The sequence below is a fragment of the Equus caballus genome, chromosome 2 (genome assembly GCF_041296265.1).
Source record: "Equus caballus isolate H_3958 breed thoroughbred chromosome 2, TB-T2T, whole genome shotgun sequence".
Taxonomy (NCBI): Eukaryota; Metazoa; Chordata; class Mammalia; order Perissodactyla; family Equidae; genus Equus; species Equus caballus.
In genome coordinates, this window is record NC_091685.1 from 33,957,130 (window position 1) to 33,981,417 (window position 24,288).

At 54.6% G+C, this 24,288-nt stretch overlaps 1 long non-coding RNA gene and 1 other non-coding gene across 3 annotated transcripts; one reads left to right on the top strand and one right to left on the bottom strand.

Moving 5' to 3' along the window:
• Positions 1-11,827: 11,827 nt before the first annotated feature.
• LOC102148916 (uncharacterized) lies at positions 11,828-22,054 on the top strand. Of its 2 annotated transcripts, none has more exons than XR_011432757.1 (5): positions 11,828-13,067; positions 17,979-18,290; positions 20,563-20,810; positions 20,954-21,290; positions 21,587-22,054. It is a non-coding gene; the product is annotated as an uncharacterized lncRNA (long non-coding RNA). The 2 variants fall into 2 exon arrangements; XR_011432762.1 differs by having other exon boundaries at positions 20,954-21,108.
• On the bottom strand, positions 20,503-20,605 carry MIR9062 (microRNA mir-9062). The gene has a single exon (NR_128085.1). It is a non-coding gene; the product is annotated as a microRNA mir-9062 (primary transcript).
• Positions 22,055-24,288: the final 2,234 nt, after the last annotated feature.

The window sequence follows — 24,288 nt, forward strand, 5'->3', positions numbered from 1 at the left end:
TGAACACCAAGACCCGCCAGAACAGATCCCTTTATTATGCTCCAGCATTCTCTCTGTGTTACTTACCTCCTTTATATGTAAGTATTGTCAGTGCTGTATTCGATGAGGCTCTGTGTCTCCTCATAGGCTGTAACTCCTTGAGGGGCTCTGTTTTTGCTCAATCCCCCCATGTCCCCGCTTTTCAGCCTAGTGCCTACCACATGGCAGACCAGCTGCCCAGTAAGTTGGGAATGGTCTCCAAGTTAGGCTCTTCAAAGAAAGGAGCATGCCCCAGAAGGAGAAAGCTGGGATTCTTGCCTTATTAAGGATATTGGGAATCCCTGAGAATTTTTAACCCAAGAAGAAAATTCTTACAGATTCCATCACAGTTGTGCATCTCTTATGCATCTTTCTTGGCCCGGTGGAAGCCAAGGAGCCTGAGCTGAGCAGGGAGAGCTCTGTCCGTTCCATTGGATCATCCAAATTCCCTGAGCATTGCATACGTGCCGGGGCCGGCATTTAACCGCATGTGGCAGAGGCGCACCCATTGGATGAAGCAAACGGGGTTTGATTTTTCTATCTGACAACCAGTCAGAAGCAGCCAGGCCCGGGCTCTCACAGCTGCTCAGGGAGGTCCTTGAGGACTCAGGGTCCTTCCAGATGTCTGCTCAGCTATCATCCTCGTGACCACAAGACGGCTGCTCCACCTCGAGGTGTGGAGTCCAAGTTCCCAGGTGGGAAGAGGGGGTGAGGAGGGGTGGAAACGCAGGGTCATGGGCAGAGAGCCAGCTGGCTCTGACCCTTTATCAGGAAAGCAATGGCTTTTCTAGAAACCCATCCTGTAGAACTCAACTTGCATCTCAGTGGTCCAAGTGAGTCACAGGGTCCCTGAGCTTCCAGGGAGCCTGGGAGATGACTATTTTTAATTAGGCATATCCCCACGTTGGGATTCTGTTAGGAAGGATGGATTTGTGGAGGCCACTGGCACTATGCATCATATGGGCTCTGTGCTGGGCATAAGAAATATAAAGATGAACGGCATATGGCCCCCTCCCACCGCGGGACGCACTGCCTGGTAGAGGAGCCAGACACAAACGCAACCTTTTCCAGTACAACCTCGACATTGTTCGGAGAGTGCTTGGGAGTATCGAGAAGTAAGGAGAGAATATATTACCTGGGGAGCTGCAGCAGGTATCACAAAGAAGATGACATTTTGACATTTGGGATCAGTGACAATGGGATAATAGTTTAGTATGGAAATACAGCGAAGGCCTGACTTTTTAAGGTCTGGTCTCAAACTTTCTGTTAGCTCCAGCTCTTTGGATTACTCCATTATGAATGCTTCCAACCCACATACAACTAGCTCTCTTTTTCCTTCTTTGAGATGGGTTCTGAAGGATGAGTAGGAGTTCGGCAGATAAACAGTGAGAGCCTGGTCATTCCAAATCTGGTTCCAATCTATCTTTCAGCCACTCATTAAACTCCATCTCTAATTATGAGATTTTAAGTGGAGGTTAAGAGCATGAACTCTGGGTCCAGCCAGACTGGGCTAGAATCCCGACTCTGACAATTCTTAGCTGTGTGAACTTGGACAAGTCACTTCACCTCTCTGTGCCACAATTTCCTCATGTCAGCTCTTGAGATTACTGCGCTCTGTGTGCCTTAGAGCCCCCCAGATAACTTGCCATTCCCACTTATTCCCTAGTCCTTTATCTCTCTATGCCCTTCCCTCTGTGCACAGGCTGTCTTGCCTGCCCGGCATGCCCATCCCCCTTGGTTCTCGGGGATGCAGTGCTCCCGTGGTGGTGACTCATCCTCGGCCAGCTGCTTAGAGGGCGAGAAAGGACTTCATCGGAGTCAGATGTATGCAGGAAGACGGATAGCAGTCACGCGGCCCAGCTGCAGAGCCTGGCCTTGCCGGTCTTAGGGATGAGGGGACAGGGGAAATGAGCGCTTGGTGAACCCCGATCACATGGGGGAGCGCCAGATGCATCATCTGAGCCCCGAGACAACCCTGTGAGGTAGATATTTTTATGTCCCTTTTGTAGTCCGGGAAACTGGAGCTCTGTGAGGTGAAGCAATTTGTCCCCTATTGCACAGCAATAAGTGACACACCTGGATTTGAGCTCTGCCTGTCTAATGCAGAAGCCCGAGCCCCTTCCCTCAGACTCTCAGGGCTTCGCAGTGGCTTTCCTTGTCCTGGCTTCTGCTCTGTTTCTGGAGGTCAACCCTTCCGTTTTGAGGTTTCACTTCTGGGTATTCCAGATGAGGACGAATTCCACCTTGAGTTTCCCTCTTACTCTTCGACCCTCTTTCTGAGCTGGGGCAGCCGTTCTCATCGGGGGGTGGGGTGATTTTCCTCCCCGCACAAACGGCTGGAGACGTTTGTACTACATCGTTCCACTGTCGCAACTGGGCAGGTGGGCTGCTGCTGGTGCCCAGAGGGAGAGGCCTGGGGTGCTGCCCAGCCTCCTGCGGTGCACGGGACATCCCCCTACAGCAAAAATGATCCCGCCCGAAATGTCAGGGGGTGCTGAGGACGAGGAACCCGGGTTAGTCTCCTTCAGTCTTCCTGTACACCAAGAAAGTGGCTTCTTTCTGGAAGGTTCCCTGAGCAGTTCTTGCTGCACTTTCCCCTCCCACTCTTGACAGCGCAAAGCAGCAAGATTGCCCTGTGCTGGTTCTGTTTTCCATGCGTGGGGGTGGGGGTGGGGGTATCTCCCTTCTCTGCTCATCTCGTAAATTCTAGTGCATCTAATTCCATTCTTTGTAGTTATAATTCTCATGAAGCGTCTGCCGCCTGGAGTTCGTACCGTGAGCCCATGGGTTACCTAGGACAAGTCATTTAACTCTTTGAAGACTCAAAGGCCATCTTCAAAATGGAGATAACCACAGCCCCACACCTGGTTAGCGCGGTTTGACGATTCAGAGGGCCCAGGCTGCTGGTAAATACTGGATATGAGTCTGACACTGTCGTTGCTCTGAGCTGCTGCTCCCACCTGTTGGCCCCTTCTCTGAGCCGTTTCCTTTCTTTGGAAAGCATCTGGGAAGCTCGTCTTCACCTCCTGCAGGCTAGGGATGTCCTTTCTAAACAACGCTCTCCATTTTGCATTCCACTGCAGACCCCCTTTGTTGCAGAGTCCATTTATTGGACTTTATTTATTATTATGCTTTATCAAGAACTTGTTCCTGGAAGGGTACCGCGGTCTCAGTCCCTGTGTCACACAGGGGTGAGCCCGTAAACATTTGCTCGACAGGCTTTTTGGTCCCTCTGATGTGAAGATGGTCCTCCCCAATCTTTCTTAGCTAAGAATTATCTTCTGCAAGTTGGGTGTAAGATGCTTCCGATTGTCTGGAAGGGCACCGTGGTGGCCATCCTCACCTCACCGTATTCTTGCTGCTGCTCTGCGTCCAGCATCTGTCCCCAGGAGCCCCTGCCCCACCCCAGGCCCAGGCTCAGCTGGCACACAGCACCCAGTACAGAGACCCTCCCCCTCCCCCTAGGAGTCACTACCCGATTGCAGGTCCCCAGTACCACACCCCACGGACCTCCTCCTCGGCATCCTTTCCTGCCATGGGGATTCAGGGAAAGGAGGACACAGCCCTTCCTTAAACCCTGGTCTTTCCAACTCAGGAGGCTGACTCATGTGCAGTGACGATGACCACACAGCGCACTATTTGCCATGACAGGGGCCAGAAGGTCGCAGCTGAGGGAGCCCAGAGGAGGCCTGGGCAGCGAGTGGGCTTCCTGGAGGAGGTGACGCCAAAGGTGTGCTATATTCCACAGGACCTCTGCAGTCCTTGGGGATGAGTATCCCAGAGAAAGACACCTCCATGGGGACCGTTGAGTCTATCTCTGTCACCTAGGTGGTGATATTACAGTGGCATTAAGTGACAAAATAGCAAATGGTCCGAGCCCCTCAGCCTGATCCTGGCATGGCTCTGGTTTCCTCGGGGTAGCAGAGACATGGCCAGGGCTGACCACCCAGAAGCCTGGCTCCTGCCTTGCTCCTCTCTCAAGAACAAGGGTCACTGTGGCTGACCCATAAACAGCCCCATTTCTCCACCTCCCTGTCCCTACGCCCTTTGCACTGTGACTGGGCAGCTCTTCCCATCAAGAGGTGGGGTCTACTCCCCCCGACCCCCATTGAATCTGCGCTGGCTTTGCTTGTTCTGGCCAGCAGAATGTGGTGGGAAAGATGCTGTGCCAGTGATGGGCGTGGACCTCAAAGGGCCTTGTGGCCTCATGTGCCCCCCTGCTCGGGACCCTGCCACCAACACATGCAGAAGCCCAGCTAGCCTCCTGGAAGAATGGGAGACATGTAGCCCAGTCACCAGCACCCCTGGTCGCCCCAGCCCACAGCCAGCTGATCCCCAGCAGCAGCTCGGCCCTGCTGCCCTGCTGTTGACCTGCCCAGCCAGCCAGGTTCTCAGCTAAGTACACAGCTGTTGCTGTAAGCTGCTGCATTTCGGAGTGGTTGTTATGCAGCAGGAGCTGACCGATACAGGCATTCCCGAATTCCAAGCATGCAGGACTCAGATGGCACAGGCTGTGGGGTTGGCGGGAGGAAGCCTGGCTGCAGGCAGATGGGCTGGCTGGCTGCAGGGCCTCACCTACCCTCATGTTTGCCATCACCTGGGCTCTGCCCCGGAGATCAGACCCTGGGCCTCCATCTGCACGGTTACAACCAGGTGCAGTCTGCCCGGCAGTCCCCGGGCCCAAGCTCTGTGGCCTCATCTCCTGCTTCCTGGTCCTCCCCAAAGCCTTTCTGTGGCTTCCCATGACCCTCAGGGTGAAATCCAAACTCCTCACTCAACCCCCATGACTCCCACTTCTCCCCTCCCCCTGGGCCTCATGGCTCCCACTCTCTCACTCCACTCCAGGGACCCCAGCCTCAGGCCCACAAAACCTGCCCCTTTGCACATGACTCCTCCAGATTCCCCGCTCTTCCCTGGCACCATCACAGCCCCCTCCTCACTTCCTTCAGGCCTCGGCTCCCATATCACTTTATCAACCAGCTCGAATAGACTGCTCCTTAGCAAACGGCACCTGTCACTCTCTCCTCCCTCCTCCTGCTTTATTTCTTTTCAGACTGCTCAGCACGTCCACACTGTGAGACCTCCAGTGGGAGCCAGCGAGGGTTATGAAGGGAGGGTGGGGTGGTGAGGAAGAGGATCCTTCTCGGGTCCTACAGGGCACAGAGCCGGCTGACGGGAGCCCAGCATCCCGGGAGCAGCCAGCCAGGCTCTCTGCCCAACAGCCACCAGCAACACTGTTGGCAGTGACGCGCTTCAGCCACTTCTAGGAGCTGGCGTCTTACTCAGCAGCACAAGTCCAGATTTATGGCCGTGGCATAACTGCTTACAAGCCCCCTGTGGGTGACACATTTGTCAAAAATACTTTGATTTAAGGTGGCCCTAGAGGCCTGTTCTGTGGAACACAGGAGGCCCCATGATGCAGGGTCTACCCAGGAGCCCTGCTGTCTGAAATCCTCTAATTGAGGGCCCGGCGTTCAGGGCCTCTCTCCGAATTGCTAGAGCCTGCAAAAGAGAGACTTCTGAAACTGGGACGTAGGACTCCCTGCTCCCCTGGGGGCTCAGATCAGTCGGCAGGAGGCAGAGCTGGGGGCCTGTCGGGGTCCAAGGGACCGTGTAGCATTATGGTGAGGAGCACGGAGTCTGGACCAGACAGCCTGGATCAAAAGCCCAGTTCTCTCACTGACCTGCTGAGTGACCTGGGAAGTCACATAACAGCTCTGATTCTCAGCTTCCTCATCTGAGGAAAGATATGCATGAAAACAGTGTGTCCTTACAGGGTTGCGGCGACCCCATGAAATGCTCAGACCAGGGCCTGGCATGACACCAGAGCTGTGGGGGTAACTTGTCATCATCCTCGTTCTCATCACAGGGTGAGGGTTGGAGCCACAGTGAAAGTTAAGAGGCTCCAACGGCCGTTCCCCGTGCAAGACTGTCCTGGAACCCAGGCCCTCATGGACCCCGGGGGTGGGAGTCAGGGTGGAGTCTGGGAACCAGACAAGGACAGGGCAGAGATGCTGGGGGGCTAGACCAAGTGCCCACTAGTGGTCACAGGTCAGGGGGCGGGGAGGAGACCTCCCTTCCAAGCTCAAGACCTCGGAGAGGGGGCCTGTGTCAAGGGCCCAGGAGGTTGGGATGAGCCGGGGGAGCGCATGATCAGAGACCACGACTCTGCAGCCCCACAGCAGGGGTGGAGCCTTCCTGGCCAGGACACGGCTCTCTGTTCCAGGCTCGAGGGCATCGCGGTGCTGCTCCCAGGGTCTCCATCTGGCGACCAGGCAAGGAGCCGGCAAGGAGTGAGAGAAGGGAGTCTACAAAACCACAGGTGCTTCCTTGTCAAAATGACGCTGGGGGGATGAGGCAGGGAACGAGACGAAGAGGAAGCAAGCGCCTCTCAGGCCTTTAGGAGAAATGTGCCAGAATGGTCTTCATGCCAGCTCGGCAGAGCCCACAGAGGGAAATGGGAAGGCAGGCTGTCGGGTCCGATTCCAATGCTGCAGCCTCAGGGACCCAGGTCCCACCCACCAGCCCTCCTGTGTGTAGCCGACACTAAGAGGAAGGAACACAGACCCTGCCCTCAGGGAGCCCAGCCAGACTCCATGTCGGGGTCACCCCAGCACGGTCATTACAGACTCAGCCCCTCCTCAGTGTTTGCACTTCCTCGTCCTCACAAAAACATCCACAGATGGCTACACAGGGCCTCCCAGGGCACTTGCACATACCAGAAATTGCAGCAGTAGAAAGAGAGAGAAGGGTAGCAGACAGACAGGAGGAAAATTATCAAGGACCTGAGGGCCTCAATGCTTACAAGTTTTTTTTAAAGATTGGCACCTGAGCTAACAACTGTTCCAATCTTTTTTTTTTTCTGCTTTTTCTCCCCAAAGCCCCCTGGTACGTAGTTGTATATTTTAGTTGTGGGTCCTTCAAGTTGTGGCATGTGGGATGCCGCCTCAGCATGGCCTGATGAGTGGTGCCATGTCCGTGCCCAGGCTCCGAACAGGCGAAACCCTGGGCCGCCACAGCAGAGTGTGCGAACTTAACCACTCGGCCATGGGGCTGGCCCCTCAATGCTTACAATTTTTAAAAAGGCTCCTTGATATACAACTGGAGAAAGGAGCCCATCTAGCAAACAGTGCTGGGACAGATGGGTATCCATATAGGAAAATGAAGTTGGATCCCTACCTCACTTCACATCCCCAAACCAATTCCAGACACATTAAAAACCTACATTTGAAAGGGAAACTTTTAAAACTTAAGAATAATTTTCTATGGGGGATGATCTTTTCAAACTTGGGGTTGGGAACAATTTCTTAAACAAGAAACAAAAAGCTCACTAAGCATTAAAAAAGTGATAGATTTGACTAGAGTAAAAGGAAGAATTACCTTTTACCAGAAGACAGGTGAAAAGACAAACCACGAATGGCAAGAAGACATTTGGAATATGCAAAACCAGCAGAGGATTAGTACCCAGAGAAGTAAAGAACTCCTACAAATCCAAAGGAGACAGAGAAGCAATGAGCAGAAAGGCTGCAGCAGGTGTTTCTTAGAGGAGAACACAGGCACACAGAGAACAGGGGAAGAGCGGCTCAAATCCACGAGCGTACAAGGACGTGCACATTAAGATCTCAGTGAGCTGGCATCTGATGCCCACTAGCCCGGCCAAAAGTAAGACACCAAGGGTCTGAGAGGGTAGAGACCACCTCGAACAGTGTTAATGAGAGCGTCAACTGTACACCACTTAGGAAATCACTTGGGCATTTTCTTGTTGGGCTGACCATTCACACACCTTCTAACCCTGCAAGTCCACCCCTAGGCATTACAGAAGTCACGTACAAGAAGATCTCATAGCAGCGTTGTTAATAACAGAAAAAAAATAAAACGGAAATGACCCAAATACTCATGGACTGGAGAATGCAAAAATAAACTGTGGAATAGTCACACCATTTATTTTCACACCAGTAAAAATAAACTACAGCTATACACGACAGCATGGATAAAGCTTAGAAATAGTAAAATGTTGAGTGAAAAATGCAAATCTTAGAAGTCCATACTTAGTACACCGTTTTTATAAAGCTCAAGAACAAACAAAACAAAATATTGCTTGGAATTACGTAGTAAACCTGTGAGCAAGAGAATGATAAACAAACACAACATTTGGGACAGTGGTGACCTCCAGGGCAGGACAGGATGCAAACACACAGATTCAGGTTATTGAGAAGGTTCCAGTTCTGGAGCGAGTGGTGTGTTCACAGATGCTCATAATTTTCTTATCCTTCATAATGTAAAAAACACATTAAATATCAAAAAGATACAGGCAGAGGAGAAGAAAGAGGAGGAACACTGTGTGGATCCAGACAGATCCAGTGTGATGTCCCTGTCACACAGCTCACTGTTTTCACTTTGTGTCACCCAGGGTACCCAGAGGTCTGTAGGGAGGTCAGACCAGGAGGCAGAAGAGGACCAGAAACTGGATGAGGGCGTTCCTTCCCCTGGGCCTCAGTTTTATTATTACCAGGAATGACAAATGGCTGGCATGTGTGGCAGAGTTCTCCCCCTCCTATTGCAGACATTACTAATGGATTGCAGCACTCTCTCATGCTGAGCACATATACAGCTTTGGACTCATTCTCAGCTTGGCACAGCAGGCTCCCAGGGATGGTGGGTCAGAGATGGCACACTCAGTGATACTTCCCTGCTGAGCCTGGAGAGTCCATCCAGCTCTGGCCTGGGAGTTTTGGAGCCAGGCCGGCAGGCGCCAGCACTCTGAAAGGCAGTGCCTCTCAAGGAGCAGCCGCTGGCTCTGGGGCTGGCCCTGGCCAGACCCTGGCAGGTGGAACCTCAGCTTCTACAGCACCCACCCCCGTGGCCTCCAGTCTCCAGGAGCCCCCTGCTGCCCACCCACCATCCCTCCAGGCCTCCGTGCTCCCACCTGTTGGGTGGGCAGGCTCAGGTCTACCCTATGCTGGGGCGCTTTGCAGACTTGACAACAGGTCAACTGGCACAGAGGGCCAGGTGGGAGCTCATCGTGCCCCTCTACCCCAGAGGGCACCTGGAATGCCCACTGTGCCTTATCAACCAGCCTCCCCCGCAGAAGAACGGCATTCTTCCCACCCCCTTGCCTCCTGGGGCCTACAGGCCTTTGGAGGCCCCATCTTCCCTCCCCTCCAGGCCTCAGCTCATAGGACCCCTCCGTGGTCACACTTCCCCAGCTCCTTCCTCCCCAGCAGGGTCAGCGTCCCCTCCTGTAGACGGCCACGCCACGGTTCAGCTTTCTCACGGAGAACTTGTGTCTGGGGCCAGGCTCTGTGGGTGTCTGTCCCCTACTTCGGGGAGCCCCTCAGAGACCGCCTCACAACTGGCATGAAAATAATAACGCCATCGGGAACAACAACAATTCCTCGGGATCAGTGGACTTTTCCAAACACTCTCTGCCTGTCGCATCTGCATCACAGCCAGAGGAGTCGGCTGTGAGGGCCACACTTCACTCCCATGATGACAACAAGAAAGCCAGGGCCACAAAGGGGAGTGACTTTTTAGCATCACTTCCCACCTGCCCACTTCCTGGGAACCCCAGGAAGTTTTTCCATCAGGGCCCTGAAACCCTGGTCCCACGTAGACGTGCCTCCTGTCCCCCAGGCGGGGGACCACTGAGTGACCACAGTCCCGAGTCCCCGAGTGTCCTGCTCCTGCAGATTATTTCAGCAAGGAGATCATATCAAGAGATATTTTATCCAGTGACATGCCATTTTCGGTGATTCCTCTCTCCTCCATTTTATTCATCTTGTGCAAATTTTAAATGTCTGCTGGGGCTGTGTGCTCAGGAAGTCTTGATTTACTAGTAGAACTGTGGCAGGTTCTTAGAAGACAAGGACAGGAGCTTAGGGCATCTTGATGTCTCCAGAGTGGAGACGAAGGTGTCTCTGGCTGCTTTGTCCTGGAACAAAGCACCAGCACTCGCCCACATGTGGCCCACCGGACTCCCAATCAGAGTCTACCACTGACGCCCATTGTGTGGCAGGGTCTGGAACCTGCTGTTATCATCACTGTGGACTCCGAGGAGCAATCACCGCATGCCACTTGTCACTTTCAAAGGCGTGGAAACAAGAACACTTGTGTCCAGGGGGATACAGATGCCAGGTGTTCACTTCTGGTCCTGGCTCCTCCTGGCTCATCCTCTTTCAAGCCCTAGAAACTTTGGGCACACTGCTTCTGGCTCTAGAACCTCCTACCAGGCTCCCCCAGCAAGTTCCCCACCCGGACAACTCCAACGCCTCCTCAAATCCACTCTGATGTCTCCTCCTCCAGGCAGTCTCCCTTGCCTTCCCTCTGGCCTCTTTCATATACTTTTATTATACTCTTATATACCAGCTTGAATGATCACAGTGGGTTTGAACGCTGCTGCTTGCAGGTCTGTCTCCCCTGCCCCGGGGTGGGTGTGTGGGAGCAGGGCTTACGGCTGATTCACCCCCGTTACCTCCAGCTCCTCAGCACGGGCCCTGGCACATAGTGAGGATGGAGCAGGGCCTCAAAAAAAGCATGAGCTAAATACCTGGCCTGTATCTTCATGGAATTTATAGCTCAGTGAAAGAGATATAATGACTAAGAAGGTAAATTCAGGGTACTTTGCACACAGATCAGGCGATCCTTTCCTGAGCACCTTGCATTTAAGCCAAGATCTCACTGGTGAGTAAATATAAACTGGGCAGAAAAGAGTAGAAAGAACTTCCCAAGGAGAGAGAACAGACCACGATCTAAGGTGGGAGGGAGAGGCTTGTGTGAGCACTGAAGGCTGCAGCAGAGAGACGGGGCAGTGATCGGGAGCTCGTGGACCGCGGGGACCAGTGAGGGGAGGCTGGGTTATGCCGACAACAAATGAGTCCCCAGATCTCCGGGCCCCCAATCAGGTCTGTCTATCTCTCATGCTCTGCGTCCACGTGGCTCTGCTGCTTGTCGCCTTTCCTCTGGACTCAGGCTGTGGGGCAGCCTGTCTGCAACATCGCCATTGCCCCGGGAGAAGGAGAAGAAGTGGTAAAGCGCACACAGGCTCTTCGCTGTTCCTCAGCCCGTTTGCCGTGCCCGAGAGCAACAAGGAGCAGGGCCGCCTGATCCTCCGGCATGCAGGGGCCGCCACAGGGGCACCGAGGGTGGGCGAGCCGTCGTCCAGTTCCACACCACGCTTACGATTCTGGTGACTATCGTAGGAGCAAGGACAACCACTGAATACATTCTCCATTTGTAGCAAGTCACTCTGGCCATAGCGAGGAGAACAACAGATTGGAAATGGACAAGAGTGGATTTGGGGAGGAAAATTCGGAGGCCATTTCAATTTTCCAGGTCAAAAAAAGGACAGACCTTTAGACCAGGGTCATGGCAGAGGAAATGGAGAGAAACCAACAGATTAAAAAGAGAGGAGGTTGGAGTGATGTGCGAAGGGAAGCAGAGACGAGTGGCTACGTGGCCCCAGGGTGGGGGAAGGAACGGAGCAGGCTTGGTTTCTCATGCCTTACCAGCTGCGGGCTCTGGTCTTTCGGGAAGACCAGTTAGCCCGTTTTCTGCTTATTCTGGGGTTCCTTGTGTTCTCCTAATGAGTCTCTCCCTCTTGCTTAAAAAAAAAGAAAAAATGAGCTAAATAAAGGAGGGAATGAATGGATTAAGAAGGCAATGAGTGCTGAGTGAACTGACAAATGAGTGACAGAGTGACCAGGGGAATTCACTCATGTCCCCAGATGTTCAAAGAATGAAGAGAAACTAGACTCAACCAGAAGAAAAAGGACGTCCTCCCCACTGGGCATGCTCAGAGGGACCCTCCCCCCTCCACCAACACCTCAGGGTCTCAGTTCCTCCAGGGAGATGGCCAATTTCAGCTGCGACAGAGGAGGAGAGGGTGGGCCGGGAGGGAGGGGGAAGGAGAGGGAGGCAGAGGATGGACGGGCTCTGTGGGACCTCTATGTCATCCTCTCCTCCCCGCCATGTGGCCTCCCTGCATTTCCCTTTCAGAGTCCACAGCTTGACCATCCGTGGTGGGCAGGCTTGGAAGTCACAAACACCCCAAAAGAGATTTTCTGTCGCAGCAGCAGCACTGGGCAGCTCACAGAAACTCGGAGCCCAGGGTCTGCACAGGCTCAGAAAGCCCAGGATCCTCCTCTGCCCTGGGTGCCCCCGACAGCCCAAAGGGGAAGGGGTCAGACGCGCAACAGTGTGACTGTGGCCTCCTCTCAGCCCAGCCCGCCTCTGGAGCATCGCGGTCACTGTCCGTGACGCACATGGGGTGCCTCACAGCTGGAGACACGCTGTAGGACTGACCCACAGAATGTCAGAGCTAAGGGGGCTCCAAGACCTCATTTTCCCCAACACTTTGCTTTGCAGATGGGAAAGCAGAAGCCCAGAGAGGGGAAGGAATTCCCTCAGGTCACACAGTGAGGGGCAGAGAGGGAATGGAAGCTAGCTTTTGGACAGAACTCATTTCTTTCGGAAGGCTCCTGGGCGATGGCCCCTGCCTGGAACAACTAACAGCCTTGGAAACTCAGAGTAGCACACAGTAGGTGCTCAGCAGACATTTGTGGACTGAATAAGTGATTATTATGGGACACAAAAAGCAGACCGTGAAGCTGGGAGTGGACCCCAAATCCTGTCTTCCAACAGGAAGTCCTGCTCCTCTTTGCTACCAGTGAAGCGGGGCTTGGAAAGGAGGCGAGGGAGGGAAGAAGCGCGGCCGTGAATCCTTTGTAAGGAGAAATCAGTGGGGAGCGGGAAGCCCATGGGAGTAGGCTCATCCCAGGAAATCAGGTAGAGAGGAGCATGGTGGCTGGACCCTTGGCCCTGCTCTCCCAGGCACCACACCATCCCCCACCTGGGGAACAGGGAGCACTTAGGTTTGGAATCCTGGGGAAGAGAAGTTCTATTTCCGTTGGGCTGTTGAGGCCTGTGACCGGTGGTGGCCATCTTCTTTCATCAACGGAAAAACCACTTGAGAAGGACACCAGTACAGAGGGGAGGAAGCCAAGCCAAGAGGCTGGGAGAGCCGATTCCTGCTGACGGCATCAAGCACCCAGGTACAGCCTTGCCTGAAGCTGTCTGCCTTTAGACTTCTTAGTTACATAAATCATTCTCTCCTGCTTTGCTGTTTGCTTGTTCAAGCCACTTTGGGTTTTCTGTCACTGTCTATTAAAAATATTCTGGGGGCCGGCTGAGTGGCATAGCAGTTAAATTTGTGCGCTCTGCTTCAGTGGTCCAGGGTTTGTGGGTTTGGATCCCTGATGTGGACCTACACACCGCTCATCAAGCCACGCTGTGGCAGCGTCTCACCTACAAAACCGAGGCAGATTGGCACAGATGTTAGCTCAGTGCCAATCTTCCTCAAAAAAAAAAAAAAAGAAAAAAAAAATCTGTTTCTTCCAGCTGGCTAAACGGAGCACTCTGGAACAGCAACAGTATGTAGGATTTAGGCTAGCTTCAAGGAAGAACTTCCAGATAATACTGCAAGACTCCACTCTAACCTGGAGATCCAAATGGACTCGAGCAATATCTGTTGGGGGCCTGCTGCAGGCTGGGCCACTCACGTTGCCCAAATTAATCCTCATTTTAGAGGACAAGAGTGAGGCTCAGAAAAGGGAGGTAACTGACTCTAGTGAGGAAGTGCGGCCAAGGTACCCAGTGCCACGTGTGGCGTACCGTGAGTGCCTGAGACCTGGTGGCTGCCCCGTGCCCGTCAGGCAGTTCGCACTGAAGGGAGGAAGGGAACCTTGGCTCACCGGCACCACAAGCCCTCCCAGCTCCCCCACACCCGCATCCCTTTCTCTCGCTTTGCTTGGCAGAATCATGCTCACGGGACCACAACGGCCAGTGTCTGGAGCTGCTGCAGGGGAGGCCAGGAGCCTTCACCCGCCCCCGTCCTTGGGGACACCTCCTTCCTTTGGGCCTTGGGGGTCCTATTCCCTACTTGCACACCAGAGATCTTTTCCAGAATACGCAGAGAACCTCGCTCACTTTGGAACAGGATGCGTCCATCACCGCCCTTTCCACATCTCCCTGAAACGCAGCTCGGGTCCTCCTTTCTTTGCATCATGGCCTCCGGGGCTGTCGCGGGAGAGACCAGGCAGACGGTCCATCAACAGCTCCGCACTTGGGGCCCCTGTGAGGCAAGAGCTGCCCACTGGGAAGCGCTGTTCACAAGGGACCTCACACTCCAGCTGAAGGGGCTGTGGAGGCCCCGAGGGCCGGAAGCAGTGCTCAGGCCAAAGTGATCCCAAAGGCTTCTTGCTGGCTGGGGCCTTCTGGCCATGCTGGAGGGTGGGGGGGCGAGGTCCCTGCAGTGTCTGAGGACCCACTGTGTGCAGGCTCAGGGTGCACAGAGAAGCAAGGGCAGAAGCCGGCCCCAGAGGTGTTCACAAGCCAAATATGGACAAGCCAGCCAGGCAGACAGAGAACCAGAGCTCACGGGCTGTTTTCATGGGTGAAGGGTGGGGGTCGGGGCAGAGACCCATGCCTGCTGGGGAACTAGTTAAGGATAGGGAATTTTTCACTGAGACTCGAAGGCTGTACCAGTTAGATATGTTTGGCTGAAGTAACAGAAAACTTTACTAAGAGTGGCTTAAACTACAAAGGCATCTAATGTTTAATGTTTAAAGATGATGTGAGAGATGGGAAGTCCAGAGGTGGTCTGGTGGCCCAATAACGTCATCGGTGACTCAGATGCCACCCACCTCTCTACTCCACCATTAACAGAATGTTAGTGTCACTCCCTCGTGATTGCAGTGTGGTTGCCTCCACTCCAGCCATCACATCTGCATAGTTAGTGCTCAAGCCAGAAGCAAGAGGGCACCTTCCTCATTGCCCATCTCTTTCTTTTCAGGAAGGAAAATCTCTCACAGAAGCCCCCATAGACTTCCTCTAAGATCTCATTGGCCAGAACAAGTCCCTGTCCCAACCAATCACCAGAGGTGGGGGAGGGGAAGGGGAGCAGTTGCCATGACTGGCTTGGACCAGTCATGATTCCTCCAAAATGAGCATCCCCAGGAGGAAGGCAGGGTGAGGTGGGCAAAGGCTGCTGTGTGAGCAACCAACTCGATGCTGCCACAAAGGAGAAATGGACGAGGGAGCTGCGGTTTCCAAGACAAGGGAACAGAAGAGCAGGAGGAACAGCATACCACGCAGAGGTGCAGAGGCGCGGTAGCTACTGGTGGTTCATTACCGCATGAGCACAGCAGGGGTGGGGCAAGGTGGGCAGGGCCTCATATTCCGTTAGATGCCTGGAGCAAGGCGGGCCCTGGGCAATAGGGAGCTACTGAGAGATGCTGAGCAGAGAGTGAGCACAGCCACAGACGGGAAACTGCAGGTATGCAGGGGCCCTGTGGACCTTTACTTCTTTACCTGGCACATGAGGACCACAGCGTGTCCAGCCTGGGCAGGCGGGTTAGATGGACTGGGAATGTAGCCCTCAAAGTAAGGGGTTTATCGTGTGCCCCCCGAAGGTAGCTGAGAAGGGGTGCAGGTGGGTAAGGTCCGGGACCAGGGTCCCTGGGAAGTGTCCTCAAGGACCGCTATGTCTTCTGACTCCAAAGCTGCACGCTAACCTCCTACCTGTCTCCCGCTCCCTCGTGCATCACTGCAGCCAGGCATTCTGCAAACCGCAGGAGTGCCAGGGGCCGTGACCCCGGGGTCAGCACCAAGGGCACCAGCAACAGGCACCCGTCCAACACTCCATCTCCAGCAGCTCAGACAGCACAGCGCCACTGTGAGGTGGCCACTGCCAGACCAATTATAGTGAGAAGCTGAGCCTCCAAAGGGGCAAAGGACTTGTCCAAGGTCACACAGACTGAGAATGTTTAGAAGCTAGGGCTGCCTGTCTGTCACGCAAGCAGACAGGCCAGCCTCAGGCAATGACAGCCAAGTGAACTCAGCACAGAGCAGGGTGTGTGTGTCATGGTGGGGGCGAGGGTACTGGACGGGCAGGCTGCGGAACAGATGCCCAGAAGGGCAGAGTCTCGCAGGGTGAGGGCACTGCTGTCCCTCTGCTGGAGAGCAGAGGAAAGGCGCTCCTGCTGGAGGACCAGCTCGTGCAAAGGCCGGGAGGTGCTGCAGCATGAGAAACACGGCTTGTGTGTGACAGAGGGGGACAATGGAAGCCACTGCTCACGCGGGAGGAGGCCCCTGGACTTCCCCTCCTCCCCGGCTTGCCCCTGACCCTGGCAGCTCTGCCTCCATCCATCTCTCTGTCTCCCCTCCTCCTGCTGCCCCGAGGCCCAGCCCCTGAGCCGGCTCCTCCTCATCGTCCTGCACTTTCCACATTGTCCCGTCTTGGCTCAGACACCACAGACACCTTCCCTCCCTTGAAGTGATAATTAAGTTTCTCATTACTGAGGGATACCCTCATGACATGTCTTCAAAGTTTAAAAAAAATTTAAATTGAAAAAAAAATCCAGACTGTTAATGGTCTAAATGAGCAGATGGCGAGCGAAGGTTGCTCAGGTTCCCAATAATGAAAGAGCCCTGGTCCCGGAGCGGGAGGGAGGGGGTGAACTTGACCCCCATGTGGCCCGTGGGTAATCCTTTCGTCTATTCAGGGTTTTAGCCATCGTCACATTTCTGAGCCCATTTCTGCATCTGGCCCAGAGCCCTCCCAGAGCTCACAGGCTGGAGAGGTCATCAGAGTGTGACGATAGCGCCGGGGGGGTCCAGGTGAGGCCTCAGGGGGCCGTAGGAGGGGCTGGGGATCAGGAACAGCTTTATGGAGGAGGTGACGTCTGAGCTGGGTCTCCAAGGACCAGCCGTCATCTAGCTAGGGCCTGGCACCAAGAAGGAACCAAACACATGACGAGTGAATTAGTGAGTGAATGAACGAATTGGCATCCGCCTAACAGACAGCAAGGAGGGGCAGCCCACCCAAGCAAAGGCATGAAACACAGGGCCTCCTGGGGAACGTGAGGAGGGGCTGCCATGCAGTGCCCGACTCACCCCCGTTATGGCCATCTTGCTGCCACAATAGCCGTGCTCTGGCCGCCCGGGAGCCCTGGCCTGCCCTCTGCTCTGGGATACTGCTCGTCATTCCCAGCCACACCAGCGTGTGTCACCTCCATGTCCCTGTGTGTAAGGGCACCAGCCTCTTGGGGGTTTGTGAAGAGGGGGAGGTCAGTGTGCAGCCCCAGGCTGAGGACAGGAGGGAGAGGGTCACGGGGTCCCGAGGCGGTGGATCCAGGGGCCGGGGGGCATTGGCAGATGGGGTGGGGAGGAGCCATGCTCGGGGGCGGAGGATCCCACTGGCGGAGGTTCCCTCACCCAGCGGGGCTTCATGGAGAAAAGGGAGTCGTGGGGCAAGGACTCAACTCCACCTGGGCCAAACTGACTTGGAGAAGCTCAGGGGACACCCAGACAGAGAAGTCTAGGAGGAGCTGGACGTGGGGGTAAAGGCACCACAGATGGTCAGGGTCAGAGTTTGAGAGCCAGATGAGATGGGGCCGAGGGGCAGTGGAAGGGGCTGGAGGACATTGAGGACATTCACTAACTGGGGTCATCAAGGTGGAGACTGCTGTGTTGATTTCACAGCCTCCTGGTGCCTGACATAGCTGGGCCCAGGGAGGCCATTCAATAAACGCATACTGACTTAACCCAAATTCACTTGTTTCTACTTTAAATCATGGAACAGGATAGAATTTGCTGGACCCAGGTTAATTAGTAGGAAGCTGAAAGCAAGGATTATAAACAAAAGCAAGATACAGACTTGAGATAAAACTAAGAATCCACACTAATAACTAAGACTCTCAAACATGCAGCCCACTGTGGCCTCAGGGCCTTTGCACTTGCTGGTCTCGCAGCCTGGAACACTCTACCCTCTGCATTGCTTGCTCCCTAAACATCTTTGGGAATTTGCTCAAACGTCCTTCCTGACTTAATTTTTCTCCATGGTACATATCACCGCCTGACTTTGTGTATATTTTACCTATTTTTTTCTCTGTCTCCCCCACTAGGCTGTCAGCTGTACGAGAATGGCGACCTCTGTGTGCTTCACTCTGCTGTGCCCGGTGTCTGGAGCTGGCCCACAGGCAGTAGGGCCTCAGTGGTGTGCGCTGGGCAAGTGAACACCGCCGACCACAAGCAAGCACATTTCTGGGAGTTCTCAGTGTTACTGGCTCACTCGCTGTTTATGGAGCCCCGCTCTGTGCCCTGCCCCGACTTAGGCCGCAGGCACGACGTCAGTGAAGGAGACGAGAAAATAAACTCTGCTGCCCCCATGGAGCTGACATCGCAGAGGGAAACAAAGAGTGAGGAGAGCACAGCAGGTAAGAAGGCAGAAGTGCCACAGAGGAGAAGCGAGGCTCAGGGGTCAGGAGGGCGCGGGTTGGGGCACAGAGGTGGGAGGAGAGGAGTGAGGATGAGGGCCCCGGATGGTGCAGGGCCTGGGGGCTCCTGTGAGGACTTTCCTTCTGGGTGGGCACAGTCAGGGTGGGGTGCTGAGCCAGGGGTCAGGCCCCGAATGCTGTGAGAGGAATGAGGCGGGTGACGGTAGGGAGACCGGGTTGGGGAGGCTGTCACTGTAGATGGAGCAGGCAGGGAAGGCTCCTTTGAGGAGGTGACATTTGAGCTGAGCCCTTGTCTGGACCATGTTTCTAGCTTCTGTAAAACTGATGCCTTAACACCTGTCCTGCGTGCGGAGGTGGGACATGCCTTGTTCTGACTCCCTTCCACTCAGCCTCCTGCCCGCCTCGGTGCCCCCTCACCCCACCCTCAGGAAGAGCCCTCCTTTCCAATACAAACCAACCCACTTTTCCAATACAAACCAACCAATCCAGTGTCCATCCACACCCCAACCACCTCCTCTACCGGACACGCATATTCTGGGCCACTATCCACTGCTCTTATCACCCAGGGCAGGTACCAGACAACTGGGACAGCCCCTACGCCCCAGAGCCTGTGAAATTATTCAGGCCAGCCAGTCCTAAGCCTGCTCACCCTGCCCCACTGTTCCTTTCTGCAGAAACCACAGTAAAGTCTCCTGCCACAGGTCCCCTACTCCCTCTGCCTCCTGACCACCCTGGTGCTTCCCCGTGAGGCCCTGTGTGGCCCTGTGTGGCATGCCCCCTCCTCTGGGAACTGTGAGTAACAGACTATCTTGTCAATGGCATCATCTCCTGATCTGTTGGCCTTACTGAACCTCAAATTTTTCATTAATACTTTCTGTCTTGGACCAGCCCTCAGGACACTTTGCACTTAGTGTAAACAAATGAAGAATAAATGAATGATCTACCCTTTTACAACATCTTCAACAAGTTTAATATTTTAATATACACTGAACTTCCTTTTCCCCACGAAATTGGAGCCTCCATAAGAGTGGAGGGCATATCAGAAATTACACGGACAAGGCCAGACCCCTGGGAAGCCCTGAATATCTGTGTCCCCAGACGGAGGGCTCAGGCCAAGCGTGACGGAGTCCGAGTCTCCGCCCTCATACTGTGACTGGCATTTGGCTGGTTTTTCAAATTCACCTTTTAATCTTGTCAGTTTAGCAGGGAGCTCGTCACTTCCAAACTCATCTTTCTAGCAATAATCAAGTTACATCACGCGTGAGACGGCCTGTTCCCTGAGTTATTTCATGAGAATCCACAGACATTAGCAGGGAGTCAGCCCAGCCTACTTCAGAACAAGGGGCATCTTTGGGAGCAGTGAGGGTGCACAGCGCGGGAGGACAGAACAAGAGGATGCCCTGGGAGATACCAGCCCCAGACTTAGGAGCATCAACCTAGAGGCATGAGATTTCCAGAGAAGCGCCCAGAGAGGGGAGTGGGTTGGAGCTGAGCTTGGCTGTCACCTCATGGAAAGGGGGGCTGAAAATTTCAGACAGCTGTGGCCCTGGGAGCAGCCTGACCCAAGGGAACCACACAGAAAGTCCTCTCTGAGACTGTTGTCCTGGTCAGGACAAGGTTCAGCTGCTGTAACAAAGGCGCCCACAGGAGAGTGGCGCACAGAAGCTGGCATCTCTCCTGCGCTCACTCTGGAGACAGACAGTCCAGGGCTGGTCCGGCAGGGCTGCTCTGGGAGGCTCCTCTCCCTGTTGCCGTCACCCCAGAGGAGCTGCCCTCATCAGTGTGGAGCAGGACAGAGGGAGCAAGGACAGAGGGAGAAGCAGAAGGAAGGACATGCTTCTCTCCTAGGAAATATCCTAGAAACCGCACAAATCGCTTCCCTTCCCATCCTGGAGGGAGAGCTTGGCTCCATGCGCAGCCTAGCTGCAGAGGAGGCTGGGAACTCTGTAGTCATGGGTGACCACACACCCAGTTAAAAGTCAGGTGTTTGGTTGCTCTGAGAAGTGGACGATGCCATTGGAAGCCACCTGGACCTCTCTGCCACACCCCTTTTAATGTTTCCTCCCACCACCCCACCACTCCCTACTCTGAGTTCGCATTTTATGAAAAATTGTCCATCAGACAAATTGCATTAAGTCACTCATAATTCAGGAACCAGCTGAAAATCATGGGCCGGTGGGTGCTTTTCATTAGATTTGCTGGCAAATCGCTGCTGGGGCTCCATTACCAACTCTGAGGTTCTCTCCTACAGAGCCCACGGTGCATGAGCAGCCAGCAGTGTCTTCTCCAACGGAAGCCCATCACGTCGCTCCCTGCGCCTGGACCCCCTGCTCCTTGGAACAAAACCCAAAGCCCTTGCTGTGGAACTGAACTTGGACTAATGAGGGAGCTCGGAGGCAGCCGCGGCCCCAGCCAGCCAGGGTCCAGGCTCACAGAAGAGGAGGAGAAAGCCTCGTCAGCAGAGCCTTCTGTTATCAGAGCTGACTGCTCTTCCAGGCCGTGAGCTGGGGGATATTTAAGCTTGGAGACCCAGCGAGAAATGCACCAGTGGGGAGTGGTCCCAGAAACAAGGGGTGCTGGCCCAACGCCCCACTCCCCAGCCTCACACCCCACCTCTGTCTTGTATGCTCCTGACACTCTAGCTCCTGTCTGGAAGGCCTCTGCTCCATTTCCTGTGGTCAGAGCTGTGTCTCGGGACCCTGCTAGACACCACTTCCCTAAGATGCTGTCCTGACACGGCCAGCAGCAGCGAGCGTGTGCTGTGCTGGGCATGTCCTTCCTTTGTACCTGTGAACAGGTGACTGTACGATGGGGAAGTCCCCATCTTGTCTTCCCAGCTGGACCGTGCTCTTTGGGCAGGATCCGTGTCTGATTCACCTCGGGGAGCCCGACAGGGTTTGGTCAAGTGCCCAGCATGTGGGCTTCACAGAGAGTGAACCTCGTGGGCAAGAGTGTCTGTGGGAAACTGAACAATTCAGTGTGAGTAAAGTGCAAGGAGGGGGTGGTGGCGAAAAGGTCTGCAGGGGGACAGGTCACAGAGGGTCCCGAAAGCCCACTCAGGCACTGGGACTTGCCCTGAAGGGAATGAGAGCCCTGGGCGGATTTCAAGCAGAGCAACACTGGTGGATCACACATTGGGCTGTTTGGCGTAAAGGAAACCAAAACGGGGGACATGCAGGGGGAGCGACAAGACCCCCAGCCCATCCCCAGCCCTCTTCTTACTTCCCCTGGCCCTGCTCTCTATGGACGAAGGAAAATCTTCTCTGCCCGCTCAGATGCTGGGACCGTGCTGGGGCCGTCTCGTGAGAATGTGGAAAGACTCTGCACACAGTGCCACCCGCCTTGCAAGCAGCAGCCAGCGGCCTCCTGGACATCCTCAGCGTCTTAGGAGGCCAGGCAGAAGCTCTCTGACAGATGAATCCTCCTCTGGACCCCCCAGGATGTCTGGCTTCCCGTGAGCTCCTCTGGAACCTTGAGCAGGCTGAACAGCCCGCACCTCGGTCACGACTCTCAGCGGGACTGCTCTGTGCCACTGTCATAAAAAGGAGAAATCATCCCAGGGGACAGGCCCAACTCATGCATAATAGTCAGAAAACTCAGCTGTACCTGGAAGTGACCTGAGGCTGCTTTTTGGGCCCACACCCGTGCCACTTCTCTGGCTCCCCACACAGGCTGGCTCACGGGGCTTGGTTCCCCTATCATGGACCTCTTGGTTGTAGATAATAAAGGCCACAGGATCGGAAGTTTCCCTCGGTCCTTCTGGAAATGTTAGGTAACGTTAGTACACAGTTTCTCCCTTTCTGCCCTGCACCATGGCTCCCAGCCTTTTCCCTTCAGAACCACATTCATTGCTGCTGAGAGTTACCATAATAATTCTAAGTCATTTTTCCACTTTGTCGTTCTGATTAACTCCAAGTACTACATCACTACACACTTCTCAAACTGGAGCATGCACGGCCCCATTTCTGTGTAGGGAGAATGCAAAAGTAACTGTGACACACCTTTCTGGAGCATCCAGTTGATTACAAGACTTGGAAGACCAAGGACTTTACCAGAACTGTCCCTCTACCCTACAAACATGGAAGAAGAGATGGAGGGGACAGGAGAGGGAAGAAGTGCCCGAGGAAAAGCAGCCCAGCCTCTGAAGTTTCACCCAGGTTGGGGCCAAGGGGCACACCTGCAGCGAGGTGGCCTCTCCTCGTGTCCCCAGGCACCTCCAGGCCGTCCTCGAAGTTCACCAAGTATCTTGGATATATGCTTCTGAAGGCCATGGAGATGCCAGATGCCATTCTGATGTGAATCCCGTGTGGAGGAGGCTGCAGCAGCTTGCACACCTCCATCGTCTGCTGGACCAAATCCTCTCACCTGGATGTCCGCGCACATATGGCGTGTGCTTCTCGCACTGCTCCCGCTCACAGCTGAATGCATCTCACCTCTGGCCAAACTCCCTCGCCACTGTGCCAGCCTGTGGAGCTCGGCATCTTGCTCTCCATTTAAAACGCAGGGGTTTGGCTTGACCTCCCCACCATCTTTGATTTGGACCCTGCCATGAGATCAAATTGGCTTCACTCTATTGTGTTTGCCATGCCGGTTCTTGCTGGGCACACAGAAACAGAAGCGTCTTATAAAGTTTAAGAATCTACCAGCGGACCTCCTTGGGCCCTGGCTGGGGCCAGAGGGAGAGGCTGGGGTCGCCCCAGCACGCTGCCCAGCGTGCAGGAAGGTTCCACTGCAGGACACACCCTGGGGGCAGTTGCTTTCCGCTGGGCCGCCACTACTGTTGCTGGTGCTGTGGGTGGAGGGGAAGGCCCCAGGGCCGTTCTGGAGGGTTGGGCTGGGGGTGGCAGTTCTCGACTCCAGGCTGGCCGGGGTACTGGCAGGCTCTTTGGCCTTTGGCCCTGACCCCTGTTTCTCCCCAGGCTGCTGATTTTCTGCCTTGCAGAGCCAGATGCGAAAACCATGTTCGCTGTGATCACGTCTTCCTGGGAGTGCAAAGGCCTTCAGATGCACCGTGCAGGTCTGGGAAGAGCTGCAGCTGTTGGGGTCAATGACCTTACAGTGACGGTGTGACCCTCCACCCGGGGTTTCTTGGAACTAAGCATCAGGCACGTGGACGTAACATCGTCATACCTCCTTCTTGTTAAGGAATCCTGGATCTTGTCCCACTCAAAGCCCATGTTCATCATTACCTGTGTCACCCAGGAGTCCCTGTTGTCACAGGGCAGCTCCTGGTAAGGCCTGAGTCTCTCCTGGCCCATATTGACCCACAGGTCCTCCAGGACATCTTTTAAACTCCTTTTCTTGCTGGGGTCAAGGGTCATCAGTTCTTTCAAGAGCCTTCTGCATTCCAGTGAAAGGAACATGGGAAGCGGGTATCGCTGGCTCAGCACCAGCTGCTGCACTGTGCAGATGTCCTCTCCCAGGATAGGTGGGACCCAGTGACTATAACGTAAAGAATAACGCCAAGGTTCCAGATATCAGCCGGGGGACTGTATAGCCTGGGCCCTGGAAGGTCTCCAGGCAGTATAACCAGGCCACTGCAGTACGCGCTCAGCTTGCACCCGACGAACACGTTGCTGAGGCTGAAGTCCGCCAGCTTCACATTCAGTTCAGCATCCAGAGGCAGGTTCTCCAGGCTCAGGCCCCTGTGGACGATGCCTCTGTGGTGGCAGTATCGGAGAGCCGAGCCGAGCTGCCGGAATTTTCCTTGGGCCTCTTCCTCCAGCACGCCGCCGTGGTTTCATAAGTAATCGAGTGTGTCTCCTCCACTAACATCCTCCAGGACGAAGAACAATGTTTCCTCCGTGTCAATCACCTCAAACAACCTTACAATATGGGGGTGACTCAAGGCCTTCAGGCTGTGGACTTCACGGAAAAGTTCCCTGATTCTGGTGAGGCTGTGTCAAGTCTTGCGAATGACTTTAACAGCCACCTCTGTCACGGTTGGGATGTGCCAGGCCAACTTCGCGCTGGAGAA